Consider the following 14,032-nt stretch of genomic DNA (forward strand, 5'->3'; position numbering starts at 1 on the left):
AATTCTAAAGCTGTCAACTCAGCTTCCATAGCCTTGCACCAATTGGGATCTTTAACTGCTTGGTGATATGTTTGTGGCTCAGTTTGAGTGGAAATGCAAGTGGAAAAGGCTTGAAAATTGGGAGAGAATTTTTGATATGATAAAGTGCTTGACAAAGGAAAAGATATACCTGAAGAGGATGGAGCTGTCTGATCCACAGAGTGGGAAGGGAAACCAAGGGTGACCTGCTGGCAGTGATAATCTTGAAGGTACTGAGGTGCCTTCTTAGCCCTGGTTGACTTTCGAGGTGGAGATTGAAGTAAAGGGGGTTGCAAAGGCTGATCTGTAGAAGTAGGAAGGTGTATGGGGTTACTGTCTTCAGGGAATTCAGGTGTAGACAATAGTTCTGATGTGGTAAAGTCAGGGCTATGAATGCTGTTGGGAAGATGTGATGGTCTTGGTGAAGAGAGAGGATGATTTTCTGTTTGTGGTGGCTGAAGAGTTGGAGCATGATCACCACAATGAGGGTCAGTACAGTAAGGAGAAGTCTTAGTTAAAGGATGGTTAACATCCTGCTCAATGGTGGGCATGGACAGCTGCTGTGGAGCTGAATTCATTTGGAAAGGAAAAATGGACTCGTGAAAGAAGACATCTCTGGATACAAACACACTTTTGCTTTCAAGATCAAGCAACTTGTAACCTTTTACTCCAAAAGGATACCCTAGAAAAACACACTTCTTCCCCCTAGGATCAAACTTCTTTCTGCCTTGAGATAAGGTGGAGGCAAAAGCAAGACAACCAAACACCCTCATGTGTTCATAGGTTGGTTTGGCTTGAAATAGGGTCTCATAAGGTGTTTTGTTGTCAAGCAAGGGAGTTGGGATCCTATTTATGATATAAGTGGCAGTGAGAATGCATTCATTCCAATACTTGAGAGGGATGTTAGACTGAAATCTCAAAGCCCTTGCAACATTCAAAAGGTGTTGATGTTTTCTCTCAACAATGCCATTTTGTTGAGGTGTTTGGACACAACTCCTTTGATGAATAACACCTTTCATACTGAAAAAGTCTTTCATTTGGAACTCAGCACCATTGTCACTCCTAACAGTTTTAATTTTAGTTCCAAACTGGGTCTCAACTAAGTTGAAGAAGGACACTATGCACTGTCTTGTATCAGATTTATTTTTAAGGAGGTAAACCCAAGTGGTTCGAGTAAAGTCATCCACAATAGTGAGGAAGAAACGAGTTCCATCATAAGCTATTTCTGAAAAGGGCCCCCAAAGATCAAAATGAACAATTTCAAAACTATTAGAAGAGTGATGAGAACTGTGAGCAAAAGGCAGCCTGCGCTGCTTGGCCATAGGACAAACACAGCAAGGCATTTTGTCATTTGAGGGTAAAGGTTTTCGTACAATAGGATCATTAATTAAAGAAATCCTAGAGTCTGAAACATGGCCTAGGCGACAATGCCAAAGGTCTGAAACACAAATGCTGTTCATGACAGAGGCAGAAATGAAGCTGTCTTTCTTGGAAAACTTTGAAAGGGTGGTCATTAATGCTGAGGGAGAGACTTTCACTTTCAGCAAATGATACAATCCATCCTTGGTTTCACCCATCCCAATCGTGGTCCATGACAAAAGGTCCTGTAGAAAACAACAGTTTGGCAGAAAAACAAGGCAACAAGCAAGGTCCTTAGCAATTTTTCTGGCAGATAACAAATTGAAAGAAAAGGATGGAACACAAAGAACATCATTCAAAATGATATGTTCAGTAATTCTAACTGTTCCTGTATGTGTGACTGGAACCTTCTCCCCATTTGGAAGTTTAACTGAACAAGGTGCACTTTTAGTGACTGTATTGAAGAAAGAGGTGCTGCAAGCTATATGATCAGTTGCACCCGTGTCCAAAATCCAAGGAATATCAGAAAAACTAGAGGGTTTATGTGTATAGGCTGAAAGGCAAGAGAAAATACCAGACATCTTGGAAGTGTTTGTTGCAATGGGAAAATTGGTTTGATGTTGTCCTGCAGGAGATTTGACTGAGTGATCCTTCTGCTGCAGCAAGGCAAGAAGCTGTTGGTATTGCCCTTTGGTGAGAGCCATTTTATCATCACCTCCTTCTCCTTGATCAACTTCAACTTGGATGTTCGATTGAGCAACAAAAGCACTTGATCCCTTTCCTTTATTGTGCATTTTATGCCCTGGTGGATACCCATGCAGCTTGTAGCATTTTTCTATCACGTGTCCACTCATGTTGCAGTGGCTACACACAGGTGTTTTTGCATTGCCGGCCTTAAAACAGGTATCTAAAGTGTGTCCTTGCATCTTACAATGTGTACAATAAGGCCTTTCACGCCTGTTTGTAGGCTTGAAGTTACCAAAACTTCCTTTAGTGAACATGGCCATAAGGTCAGGGGAAGGTATACCAGAAATCATCTGGTGTTGTTTCTCCTGCTGTTGGATCATGGAGAAGACTCTATTCAATGCAGGCATGGGTTCAATCAGCATGATCTGGTCCCTAGTGTTGGAGTAGCAGTCACTTAATCCCATAAGGAACTGGATGACACAGTCCCTTTGGTACCTTTCCATTAGGATCTTTAGTTGACCACAGCTACATTCAGGCATCGGGTCATATAGGGCTAGCTCATCCCAAATGGTCTTGAGTTTTCCAAAGTAGATGCTAACTGAATCATCTCCTTGTGAGAGGCTTGCCAAAGATTTCTTTAGCTGAAAAATACGTGGCCCATTTTGTTGTGAAAGCCTATCTTGCAGTTCATTCCAAATAGCACAAGCATCATCAACAAACACCAAACTGGTCCTCACAGAGTTGCTTACTGAGTTGTGAATCCAGGATACCACTACATCATTGCAGCATTCCCAAGCCTCCATAAGGGGATCATCCTGACTTGCAGGTCTTTTGATGTCCCCATTAATGAAGCCAATCTTGTTCTTGGCCCTGAGTGCTCTTTTCATAGCTCTAGACCAAGTAACATAGTTTTCTGTGGTTAGGAGGTTAGCAACCAAACTGGCTGCTGTGTTATCTCCATGTTCTATCCTATATGGATTATTTTGGTCAGAGAAGTTGAGGAAGCGTGAAACATGCTGGTTATTTTGGTCGACTGATTCTTCTTCCATTGTTTACAACAACTACTGCTCTGGTACCATGTAAGAAAGTAAGGTGCAGAGTAGCACTTGTGGAAAAACAGAAGGTGGAAGGTGAATATGAGAAAAGGGTATAGCTTCAGATGGAAGAGAAGGCTATTGGAAATCTCCTTTTTACTCACACTGTCGAATACAAGTTCTGTTACAAGTATATATACACTACAGAAAATAGAAAAACTAAAGAGGAAGAGTCCTAAAATTAACTTTACAGTTTCTACTGATTTACAAGTAATCTAGGACATGGCTTTTCATGACAACCTAAGACACTGCTTTACATCACTTTATCTGCAATTGTGTGCACTCTTAATTAGCTGTTGATGTGTGCTTTTATGCTTCTCTGTTGCTTTACTTTTCTGTGTTGTGCTTTATGCTTTTCAGCTGCTGCATCTTGCTTTACACCAACTTGTCTGCTGCATGGTGTTTCCTGCATGTCATTGTGTGCTTGCTCAGAATGTCCTTCTTCATTCTCTTTTTCTGTTTCATGTGATAATATCTATCCCTCATAATTATCTCCTGATGATCCACACCTTCTTCCTCTGTTTCAGCATTTACTCGGCAAATCTGCATGCATGCAACCAAAAAGACCGCAACTCTCTCTTGTCCCTACCTTTTATTAATACCTCTTCCCCTGCTTTAAATTGGTCTGCCACTGATTGTTGCCATTGGGAAGGTATTTCTTGTGATCATAAAGGTCGGGTCACTCATATATCGTTACCCTCTAAGCGTCTCAAAGGGAGTGTATCTCCATTTTTTGAAAACCTCACTAGCCTCTCTCACCTCAATCTCTCCCATAATTCACTTTCAGGTTCTCTTCCCCTCGGATTCTTTTCATCCTTGAATCAACTCAAGGTCCTTGATCTGAGCCACAACTATCTAGTTGGAAATATATCATTGTTATTTTCATCTAGTGGATCATGGCCTGCCTCCATTCAAACAATTGACATTTCTAACAATGAATTCAATGGGTCGATCCAATCCTCATTTCTCAAACAAGCATGGAACTTGACCGAGCTCAATGTCTGCAATAATGGTCTCCAAGGGCCTATTCCTTCCTCTCCTTGCATCAATTCTCCCAACCTCAGGCTCCTTGATTTCTCTGGCAATAATCATAGTGGCGAAATTCCTCGTGGGTTAGGAGGATGCTCCAAACTAAAGATTTTCCGAGCAGGTTTTAACTCTCTCACAAAATTTCTTCCACATGACATGTATAGTGCTGTTGCACTAGAAGAAATCTCCATACCTTCCAATTATCTTTCAGGATCCATCAACGACGGCATTGTGAACCTTACAAAACTCTCCAACCTCGAGTTAAGTGACAATAAATTGGGCGGCAAGCTTCCTCTGGAAATGATGTGAACCCCAATAGACTTGCTTTGAGACCCAACAACAATATTAGAAAAACAACCCCAAGAAAGCCAAACTCAGGTATATGGATGGAGAATCTAGACCCGATGAGAACTCGTTCAAAGAACCTAGATTATATCAAAATCTAGACCCATTGAAGAATCCGTCTCAAGAACCTAGATTACAAAGGAAGAACGCCACAAAGGTTTTGATTTACCTTTGATAAGTTCAGAAGTTCAAGAAGAACAAGAGGAGATAACTCAACTCTCAATGACAATTCCATATAGTCTGCCTCTCAAATGAGGTTACAAGTGGTTTAAATAGACAATCCCCAAAACCTAAGTAAACAAGGCGTCGGGGTACTGTAGCGTGAACAGTGCCATACGCCGCGCTACAGTTACTTTTGAAACCCTAGTAAGACATAAAATTATAACTTTTCAAATAAACCCTTGGCCAAAAATACAAGACCTTCCCAAAAATAACCCTAGTCCATTAGAAATAAGACATACGTGGGCCAAGCATCCTCAAGCCCACTTCTTCTAAACTAATAATAAAATACCGTTAAACAAATTGAAAGCCTTAACAACAATAGGCCCAATCTTTAAGTCATGTCTTTCATAGCTTGTATCAAGTGGATCAAAACTGGTTCTTTTTCCTTTATGCCCATCTTGAGTGTTGGGCTCTTCCTAGCTTCATCCCAAGTGGATTGCACCAATCCTTGCATTGCTTCCTTGATCTTCTTGGCTCTTGATCTTGTAATTGGCCCATCTGGAATTTGCAAGGGATCTTTAAGGATAGCTCCACCTTGGTTCCCATCATTCCCCCTCTCCTCAAAAGGATTCGACCTCGAATCTTCACCTACATCAAAAGGAGAAAGATCAGAAACATTGAAGGTAGCAGAAACATTATATTCACTTGGAAGATCCACTTTATATGCATTGTCATTAATTTTCTCAAGAATTTGGAAAGGTCCATCTGCTCGAGGATGCAACTTAGTCCGTCTATGGGCTGGGAATCTTTCTTTGCGCATGTGAACCCAAACCCAATCTCCTGGTTCAAAGATGACACGCCGTCGCCCTTTATTGGCTTGGGAAGCAAACCTTTCATTCTTTTGGGCAATTTGAAGCCGTACCCTTTCATGAAGTGACTTCACCAACTCTGCCTTCTTTTGTCCATCTAAGCTACTCCTGCCATCAATAGGCAAAGGCATCAAATCTAAAGGAGTAAGTGGATTAAAACCATAAACAATTTTAAAAGGAGAGCATGAAGTAGTAGTATGCATGGTCCTATTATATGCAAACTCTATAAATGGCAAACAATCCTCCCAAGTCTTTAAATTCTTATGAACACCTTCCAAAAGTAGCTAAGAAATTTAACATCCCTATCAGAAACAATGCTCCTGGGCACACCATGGAGTCGCACTATCTCTTTGAAAAACAAGTCCGCTATGCTTGTGGCATCATCTGTTTTATGGCATGGAATGAAATGTGCCATCTTGCTAAATCTATCCACAACCACAAAAATAGAATCTCTACCCCTTTTTGTCCTAGGCAGCCCCAAAACAAAGTCCATAGATATGTCTACCCATGGCTCACTAGGAACGGGTAAGGGTGTATATAACCCATGTGGCAAAACCTTAGATTTGGCCTTTCTACATGTGATGCACCTGCTACAAATGCGATTGATGTCTCTTTTCATCTTAGGCCAAAAGAAATGTTCATGCAATATGTCTAAGGTTTTCTTGACACCAAAGTGTCCCATTAATCCCCCGCCATGTGCCTCAAGCACCAATAACTCACGCATAGAACAACTAGGTACACACAGTTTATCTTCTTTAAACAAGTAACCATCATGCTTGTAAAACTTACCAAATGCCGCCTTATCATATGCCATATACACATCAGAAAAGTCAACATCATCGGCATACATATCTTTCACATATTCAAACCCAAGCATTTTAGCACTCATAGAAGTAAGAAGCACATACCTCCGTGATAAAGCATCAGCAACAATATTCTCCTTACCTTGCTTGTAACGGATGACATATGGAAAGGTCTCAATGTATTCCATCCATCTAGCATGCCTCTTATTCAACTTACCTTGACCCTTGAGATGCTTCAACGATTCATGATCGGTGTGGATCACAAATTCCCTAGGCCACAAGTAGTGCTGCCAAGTCTCTAATGCACGAATAAGAGCATAAAGTTCTTTGTCATAAGTAGGGTACTTCAGGGATGCCCCACTTAGCTTCTCACTGAAGAAGGCAATCGGCCGCCTATCCTGCATCAAAACGGCTCCAATCCCTATTCCTGAGGCATCACATTCAATCTCAAAAGCTTTGTTAAAATCTGGTAATGCTAACACGGGTGCAGAGCACAACCTTTCCTTAATAGTGGCAAATGCATTCTCTTGATTAGCCCCCCAATGAAACCCAACATTCTTTTTAATGACTTCAGTGAGTGGTGCAGCAATGGTGCTAAAATCTTTAACAAAACGCCGATAAAAGCTAGCTAAACCATGAAAGCTTCTTACCTCAGTGACGCTCTTTGGTGTTGGCCACTCCTTAATGGCCTTGACTTTCTCTTCATCCACTTCAATACCCTTTGTACTAACAACATAACCAAGAAAAACAACTTCCTCCATACAAAAGGTACATTTCTTGAAGTTAGCATACAACTTTTCACATCTCAACACATTAAACACATATCTCAAATGCTCAATATGCTCATTTAAGTCCTTGTTGTACACTAGGATATCATCAAAGTACACAACCACAAACTTGCCTATGAACGCACGTAGGACATGATTCATTAATCTCATGAAAGTACTGGGCGCATTTGTAAGTCCAAATGGCATAACCAACCATTCATAAAGCCCATACTTAGTCTTAAAAGCAGTTTTCCATTCATCACCCTCTTTCATTCTAATTTGATGGTACCCACTTTTAAGATCAATTTTACTAAAAATACATGAGCCATGCAATTCATCGAGCATATCATCTAATCTAGGAATGGGATGACGATACTTTACCGTGATATTATTAACCGCCCTGCAATCAATGCACATCCGCCACGTCCCATCCTTCTTAGGCACTAGAAGCACTGGTACTGCACATGGGCTCATGCTCTCCCTCACGTACCCCTTGCTCATCAAATCCTCAACTTGCCTCTGAAGCTCCTTTGTCTCATCTGGATTACTTCTATAAGCTGGTCGGTTTGGAATAGCAGCCCCGGGCACGAAATCAATCTGGTGCTCAATGCCTCTAATGGGTGGCAACTCATTGGGCATTTCCTCTGGGAATACATCCTCAAACTCCTGCAACAAAGAAACAGCCAAACTAGGAAGAGGTTGGTTAGTTTCATCAAGATTAAGATAAGACTCTTTATAGACAAGAAAAATCATAGGGCGATCTGCTAAGAAAGCTCTCTTAACCTCACTCTCTCTTGCATAGAAACTCACTTTTGCCTTTCCTTTTCTCTCAGTAGACTCTTTTTCTTTTTCACTCTTTCTTTTTTGCTCAATCTCTTTTTCACTCTTTTTTTTTTATCACTCTCATTTTCACTCTTTCTTTTTTGAGCAACCTCACTTTTCAGTTTCAGTTGGTCCTCATAGACCTGTCTTGGAGTTAAAGGAGCAAGCTTGGTTGTTGTGCCCTCCTTTACAAAGCTGTACATGTTTTTGAATCCATCATGTATCACTCTCCTATCATACTGCCATGGTCTCCCCAACAATATATGGCCAGCATGCATAGGCACAACATCACAAAGCACTTCATCTTGATACTTCCCAATAGAAAAAGTAACTAACACTTGTCTATCCACCCTAACCTCCCCACAATCATTCAACCACTGCAGTTTGTATGGTCGAGAGTGTTTCAAGGTAGGTAAATTCAATTTTTCAACTAATGTAGTGCTAGCAACATTAGTACAACTCCCCCCATCAATTATCATACTACATACCTTGCCATTGATGTGGCATCTAGTATGGAAAATGTTCTCCCTTTGTTGCTCTGCTTCATCCATCTTAATTTGTGTGTTGAGAGCACGCCTAGCAACAAGGGACTCACCTGTTACGGGGTATTCTACTCCATCATCATCACTAGCATCCTCCAACTCAGGTATCTCATCACGATCATCCTCACTTGCAGTCATCACCTCCCCATTGTCACGCATAATCATCACACGTTTGTTTGGACATTGAGAAGCGATGTGCCCTGAACCCAAACACTTAAAGCATTTAATATCTCTATTTCTAGAAGGTTGGGATGCCATCTTGGGTTTGTTGCTAGTTCCTTCACCGTTTCCTTTAGGTGGTTCTGTCTTTGCCTTTGTTACAGCTCGATCATCTTTCTCCCACTTTGGTTTCCAAGGAGTGCTAGAAACTGAAGTGTACCTTGATGTCCCTTTCCCCTTTAATTGCCTCTCCACCTTCATAGCCATGTGCACCATGTCTTCTATTTCTACATAATGTTGTAACTCAACCACATTGGCTATCTCCCTATTCAAACCACACAAAAATCTAGCCATAGTGGCCTCCCTATCCTCCTCTACATTTGCCCGTATCATAGCCACCTCCATCTCCTTATGGTAGTCCTCCACACTCCTAAACCCCTGTGTAAGATTTTGTAATTTCTGGTAGAGGTCCCTATAGTAGCGGCTAGGTACAAATCTCCGCCTCATGAGAGCTTTCAACTCTCCCCATGTCTCGACAGACCTCTCATAATTCCTCCTCCTATTGGTCACTAATTGATCCCACCAAATAATAGCATAATCAGTGAACTCAATTACTGCCAACTTCACTTTCTTCTCCTCTGAATAGTTATGACACTCAAAGATCAACTCTATCTTCTTCTCCCACTCTAAATAAGCTTCAGGGTCTGTTCTACCTTGGAAAGATGGTATTGTCATTTTGATGCTCTCAAGGTCCCTATCTACTCCATCACGACCCCGTGGGTTTCCCCTAAATCCTCTTTCACGCCTGACTCCTCTATGCCTACCCATCCCAACTTCAGAAATTAGATCTTCCTCATCCTCACCATCTCCTTCATCTTCATACTCATGTTCTCTTCTAGGTTCACGTCTCCTCCTATCTCTCCCACCATGTAAATTTTTAATTACTTCATCTTGTTGATCCATCCTATCTCTCACTTTCCCTAACATCATGTTCAATCGTTCAAACTGTTGTTACATAGCCTGCAACATAAAGGAGTTATCTGCCATCCCCTTTGGTGATGAGTCACTTTTATGAGATATCGTACGCGCTGCACACAAAAAAACTATTAGTGGAAAAGACCTCACACGCTCCCTTACGTGTTTACACTCGAATAATAGCACTCCACTCGTGTTTCACTCTTAATTGGCTTTTTCCCGATAATGATCTCACACTCTCTTGCCTTTTACCTCAAGAGTTTTCCCACTCAAGTTCTTTCAGAACTAATTGAACTAAATCAAGACAAGACAACATTGTCTTATTCCAACTAGTAATTAGGTCCAAGAAACAAGAACAAGAGAAAACACTAAAAGAATAAAATGACACAAGACTCAAGGAAATGATACAAGGGAAAGAGTAATCACAAGACAATATATCAACTATAATGATATATGCAGCCCCTTTGAAATAAAATAAAAATTCGGATTTTTTTTTTTTCGATTTTTTTTTCTTTTCTTTTCTTTTTTCTTTTCCTTTCCTTTCTTTTCTTTTCTTTTCTTTTCTTTTCTTTTCCTTTCCTTTCTTTTCTTTTCTTTTCCTTTCTTTTCTTTTCCTTTCTTTTCTCACTATTTCAGTCAAAAACAGCAATATTCAATTGCAACAATCAAACAACTGAATTCAAACACATAAAAATTGGCAAGGAAATAGAAGAGAATCAATGAAACGACACTCCAAGGAATTGACAAACTTAAAGATGCAAGAAACCCAGAACTTTCCAACCCTACAGATGCTGCAAATTTTGGCAGCCCACAAACAAGCAATTTAGCCACCTAATGTTGATAAACATGAAACCAAAATGATAGAGTAATCTGGCAGCCCTAGGAAAAACGAATTTCTGCACTTTTTTTTTTTTTTTTTGCAACCCTAGAACAATGAAACCCTAGAATTAAAGATGCAATAGATAAAAGATAGAATTACACCTGATTGGAAAACTTGCTCTGATTACCAAATGATGTGAACCCCAATAGACTTGCTTTGAGACCCAACAACAATACTGGAAAAACAACCCCAAGAAAGCCAAACTCAGGTATATGGATGGAGAATCTAGACTCGATGAGAACTCGTTCAAAGAACCTAGATTATATCAAAATCTAGACCCATTGAAGAATCCGTCTCAAGAACCTAGATTACAAAGGAAGAACGCCACAAAGGTTTTGATTTACCTTTGATAAGTTCAGAAGTTCAAGAAGAACAAGAGGAGATAACTCAACTCTCAATGACAATTCCATATAGTCTGCCTCTCAAATGAGGTTACAAGTGGTTTAAATAGACAATCCCCAAAACCCTAAGTAAACAAGGCGTCGGGGTACTGTAGCATGAACAGTGCCATACGCCGCGCTACAGTTACTTCTGAAACCCTAGTAAGACATAAAATTATAACTTTCCAAATAAACCCTTGGCCAAAAATACAAGGCCTTCCCAAAAATAACCCTAGTCCATTAGAAATAAGACATACGTGGGCCAAGCATCCTCAAGCCCACTTCTTCTAAACTAATAATAAAATACCGTTAAACAAATTGAAAGCCTTAACAACAATAGGCCCAATCTTTAAGTCATGTCTTCCATAGCTTGTATCAAGTGGATCAAAACTGGTTCTTTTTCCTTTAAGCCCATCTTGAGTGTTGGGCTCTTCCTAGCTTCATCCCAAGTGGATTGCACCAATCCTTGCATTGCTTCCTTGATTTGCTTCCTTGATCTTCTTGGCTCTTGATCTTGTAATTGGCCCATCTGGAATTTGCAAGGGATCTTTAAGGATAGCTCCACCTTGGTTCCCATCATCTGGATTTTGCAAAGCTTTCCAACTTAAAGCTCTACACCTTCGAAATAACTTCCTCACAGGTTCTTTGCCCCCGTCATTGATGAATTGCACAAATCTTGTCCAATTGGATTTATGAAACAATTCTTTTCAAGGAAATATCTCCAACCTTAATTTCTCCAGTCTTCAACAACTCACCATACTTGACCTGGGGTTTAACAACTTCACCGGAAATTTCCCAGCAAGCCTTCTCTCATGCAAGTCCCTAAGAGGAATTCAAATTTCCCATAATCGATTAGAGGGAGAAATCCCACATGAGGTGGCTCAATTGAGAAATTTATCTTTCTTCTCACTTAGTTTCAATAGGCTTACTAATTTCACTAGTGCAATCAAGATTCTGATGCATTGCAAGATGCTTGATGTTGTTCTTATGGGGCACAATTTCCTACAGGAGATGATTTCAAATGACGACTTCAATATGGTTGCTTCTAATGGATTCAAAAATCTTCGATTTTTGGATCTTAGTGAGTGTCAACTGACCGGTCAGTTTCCCATATGGCTATCTAAGCTTAAGAAGCTAGAAATCCTAAATCTAAATACCAATCGTATCTCAGGTCCAATTCCTAGTTGGTTGCCAACCCTACCAAGACTTATCTCTCTACAATTGTCTGATAACCTCATTTTAGGGGAATTTCCAAAGGAACTTTATGCACTGCCAGCACTATTATCAGCACAGTATCTTGGAGATAATAGCTCTTTTCTTTTACCAATTTTTAACATAAACTTGAATCGTTGGCTTCTCCAGTACAACTCCATCTACAACTGGAAGCCAAATATAGTCATTAGAAACAATAGTCTCAGTGGCCACATTCCTGTAGAGATAGCACGTTTGAAGCACCTTCATGCATTGGACCTTAGCCATAACAACTTCTCAGGCAACATTCCAAGCCAAATATCCGAGCTCACAAACTTGGAAGATCTTGATCTCTCTGCAAATAAGTTGTCTGGGGAAATACCAGCATCACTAACAAGTTTGAATTTTTTGAATAATTTCAGTGTTGCAGACAATGAACTATACGGAGAAATACCATTAGGCACTCAACTCCAAAGCTTTGATGCCTCTGCATACAAGGGCAACCCTGGACTTTGTGGTGCCCCACTTCCCAAGTGTGGCCATCTTACTAAAGACAGTAGAGACAACGACATTCATGATGAGGAAGATGGAGATTCAATCCCATGGTTTCATATTATTGTGGTGCTGGGCTTCATTACAGGATTTTGGGGAGTGTGTGGTCCTTTGGTATTACACCATAATTGGAGAGTCGCATATTTTTTATTCCTAGACAAGTTAATAGATAAGCTCAATGAGACAATTGCTGTCAGTGTCTCTGGCTAGATTGTGTAGAAGGAGCCCAGTATATACATGATGTTCTTTTGAGTAATAAATTGGGCTCTCTAGAGTTAGTTGTCAGTTTAGTTTGTCAAGTTTCAACTTTTCATCAATTTAGACGTTCTTATACTTTCATTTCGCGGCCTTCTGTCACTGGTAATTCTAATCTTTCTATCGGAATAACAAAAAAACAAAATAGTTAACATTAACCATTTGCTTTCCTCAATCCCATATATATTTCATGTAAAGTATATTTGAATATTTTGATTCATAAGTCTCTAACCAGCTAATTAAATCTTAAATGTGTAATTTGGACAAGTTTTCGATGCAATCTTTACAAAGTCTAGGGTGAAAAAAGTACCTGTGACAAGATAAACATGATGCAGCCATGCATGTGGAAAAGGCTTGATTACTTCAAAGATATGGTTATGATCATGTAGTGTTTAAGTAATTATATAAGCATGTACAAATTTTATACCTTATATTACAATAGTAAAATGCGCAGCATACAATTATGATCAGAGAAATTGAATTATGGGGTATGAAAAGAAATAATCTTGGTTATTTTGTTGGTAGTACTGTTTAAGAGTTGTAAAACTTACGACTATATATCTTGCAAGAGGAGTTAGAGGATTAGTCTTAGATGAGAGGTAGATTTGTGTAGCGTTGCAACCTAACGTCTATGGAAAATCGAACAATACCTGAACCAAAATCTAAACATATACCCAAATCGAGAAAAAAAAAAAAAAAAAAAAAAAAAAAAAAAAGGCAAAATCAGTGGATCTACCAAGATCCAAACCAAAATCAAAGAAGAAAGGGAGGAAGCCAGGTGAAAAATAAAAAGGCAAACCGGGGAGGAGGGAAGCGGCAAAGAATGGAAGAAGAATATATTGAGAAGAAAGATCAAGTAATGACCAAAATTGAGAACAATTTAGTCTAAAATGTACGCTTTTTTGTGACATCTTTTTTCTTAGGCAAGTCGAGTAAGGACATCATGAGTCCCAAAGTCTAAGTTTGAGAAGATTTCTTAGATTTCTTTGCTCCTCAAGGGGAATCTAGGATCATTAGGACGTAAGGAGGTTCTAAGATATTACCTCAAGATGCGAGAGGCATGATTCAACTTGATAAGATTGGTCTTCCTTCTTTAAGATTTTAAATTGTGTATATCATGTCCTTTGGTTGTTTTGCTTTGGC

General features: G+C 39.8%; 1 pseudogene; it reads left to right on the top strand.

Annotated features, from left to right (window-relative positions):
* The first annotated feature begins 3,638 nt into the window (after positions 1 to 3,638).
* On the top strand, positions 3,639 to 13,119 carry LOC122292700 (annotated as a pseudogene).
* The last annotated feature ends 913 nt before the right edge of the window (positions 13,120 to 14,032 follow it).

This window comes from Carya illinoinensis, chromosome 13, assembly GCF_018687715.1.
Source record: "Carya illinoinensis cultivar Pawnee chromosome 13, C.illinoinensisPawnee_v1, whole genome shotgun sequence".
Lineage (NCBI taxonomy): Eukaryota > Viridiplantae > Streptophyta > Magnoliopsida > Fagales > Juglandaceae > Carya > Carya illinoinensis.